Source organism: Chiloscyllium punctatum, unplaced genomic scaffold, assembly GCF_047496795.1.
Source record: "Chiloscyllium punctatum isolate Juve2018m unplaced genomic scaffold, sChiPun1.3 scaffold_1001, whole genome shotgun sequence".
Taxonomy (NCBI): domain Eukaryota; kingdom Metazoa; phylum Chordata; class Chondrichthyes; order Orectolobiformes; family Hemiscylliidae; genus Chiloscyllium; species Chiloscyllium punctatum.
In genome coordinates, this window is record NW_027310735.1 from 15,001 (window position 1) to 17,500 (window position 2,500).

Here is a 2,500-nt window from a genome sequence, read left to right on the forward strand (position 1 = left end):
AGCAGGAGAGCTCGTCGGGGTAGCAGGCCCTGCAGCCGTGGTCACCGCCAAACCCCCACAACTCGAGCAAGTGAAAAAAAAAAGTAACAAATAAGAAAGGATCGTCGGCTTGGGGGTACGCCCGTTTCCGTTTCAACTTGTCTCGCGAGGGTGGTTTCGGGGCCAGCAGGAGAGCTCGTCGGGGTAGCAGGCCCTGCAGCCGTGGTCACCGCCAAACCCCCACAACTCGAGCAAGTGAAAAAAAAAGTAACAAATAAGAAAGGATCGTCGGCTTGGGGGTACGCCCGTTTCCGTTTCAACTTGTCTCGCGAGGGTGGTTTCGGGGCCAGCAGGAGAGCTCGTCGGGGTAGCAGGCCCTGCAGCCGTGGTCACCGCCAAACCCCCACAACTCGAGCAAGTGAAAAAAAAAAGTAACAAATAAGAAAGGATCTCTGTCGGCTTGGGGGTACGCCCGTTTCCGTTTCAACTTGTCTCGCGAGGGTGGTTTCGGGGCCAGCAGGAGAGCTCGTCGGGGTAGCAGGCCCTGCAGCCGTGGTCACCGCCAAATCCCCACAACTCGAGCAAGTGAAAAAAAAAGTAACAAATAAGAAAGGATCGTCGGCTTGGGGGTACGCCCGTTTCCGTTTCAACTTGTCTCGCGAGGGTGGTTTCGGGGCCAGCAGGAGAGCTCGTCGGGGTAGCAGGCCCTGCAGCCGTGGTCACCGCCAAACCCCCCACAACTGTTGGGCGCCTACCTGCGCGGGGCAGGAGGACACTTTCCGATTTCAAATCTCCGTTTGCCGAGTCCACCCCGAACGCACGCGGGCGGGCGGGTTCGCATCACCCTTCGTCACAAGGGGCGAAGCCCGTTCCACCGTCTCGTCAGTAGTGCCGACCGGTCTGTGATCGACGAGGGGAGCCACACCAGGTCCGGCCCTGCTGCTTGGCGGCACCGCGTCGTCGGGAGCTCGCGACAGACGGAGGGTTTCGGTGTACTCTCCAGCCACGGGAAACGAAGCCGGTGATGCAGGCGCCGGTCTTTCGCTCCCAAATCGGCTGGGTTTACATCGTTGCTATCTAGTCACGCTCCCTTCAAACCCGACGGGGTACCTATTCCCCTCACCCGTCTGTGCGTATACAGCCTCTTTGCACTTGCGGGATGGGGGTGGTGGTTTAAAGACTCTCGAGTTGCCGCCCGTCGGTCTCCGAGCTCCGTGCAGTAGTGATCCCCAGCGAACTGCCAGCAGGGCGAACGAGCGATCCCGCTCTCGGTCGGGGCGCCTGGCGTCGATCGGTGGTCGGTGGCTTGCGGGCAAGCTGCGCTGTGAGTGTGGGAACGAGTATGACGAGCCGTTGCCGCGACTCCCAGTCCACCTCGGCGGTGGCTGGGCCGGGCGGGCGTCTGCTCGGGCGAGTGCCGCCCCCGCCTCCTCGCAGGAAGTCCGCTCGCCGACACGCCGCCACGTGCACGCGTCAGTGACGCTGCCGAACCGATGGCCGGTGCCCGTTCCCGCCTCTGCTTTTCCTAGGGCAAAGCTGCTGCACGCCTCGTGATACTAGGCGGGCGACATGGTGGCGGTGATCCTGCCTCCGTCGCTGCGGTGCGTTGGGGCACGCATCGCCTCTTGGGCGCCCTGTCCTCCTCCCCCCAATAGACGTATGTTTCTGCGGGCCGCACCAGGATGGTGCTCCCCATCGCTTCACGCCACCCTGCTCCGCCCGCACGCCGGCGTGCAGGTGGCTGTAGCTCAAGGTGGGGAGCGTATGTGCGGTCCGGGTCGCTTTCCTCTGGCGAGGGAGAGACCTAAAACAAACTCAGACAACTCTTGACGGTGGATCACTCGGCTCGTGCGTCGATGACGAACGCAGCTAGCTGCGAGAATTAATGTGAATTGCAGGACACATTGATCATCGACACTTTGAACGCACTTTGCGGCCCCGGGTTCTTCCCGGGGCCACGCCTGTCTGAGGGTCGTTTGGCAATCAATCGCACTCGCCTTGGCTGGCGAGAGCGCGGCTGGGGTGTCGCAGAGGACCCGTCCTCTTTGTCCCCCTAAGTTCAGACTCCGGAGCCCTCCGGCGTCGGAGCGCTTGGCCTTTCCCCCCCACCCTGCACATTCCGTTCGTCAGGCTCGACGCCATCCCCCCGCCGGGGAGCGCGGCCTGGCGTCCGTCTGTGTCGTGGCAGTGGGGCCAGCACGGCTGTCACCGGTCCCAGAATGGCTGTCGGTGGTTCACACTGTGTGTGTGTGCCAACCCTCCTGGTCTCTGGGACACGGAGCTGCCACGAAGTGTTGAGCCTCCAGTGGGGGGTCTGCCTAAGCTCTGCACGTCCGCATTGGGTCCGTCTCTCGGTTGGCTGGCAGTGGAAAGAGTGAAGGGAGCCGCGGAGGTCCGGTGCTGGTGCGCCGCCGGCCTGACCGTGGAGCTCGCCGGTTTGACACGCTGACCCGACTCGATGGTTGATCGATTGAGAGTGCTGGGAGCTGCAGGCCGCCCGCTGCTGCAGCCGCCCGTCTCG

General features: G+C 63.1%; 1 non-coding gene across 1 annotated transcript; it reads left to right on the forward strand.

Annotated features, from left to right (window-relative positions):
- Positions 1 to 1,800: 1,800 nt before the first annotated feature.
- Positions 1,801 to 1,954, forward strand: LOC140474430 (5.8S ribosomal RNA). Its single transcript, XR_011959106.1, has one exon. It is a non-coding gene; the product is annotated as a 5.8S ribosomal RNA (ribosomal RNA).
- The last annotated feature ends 546 nt before the right edge of the window (positions 1,955 to 2,500 follow it).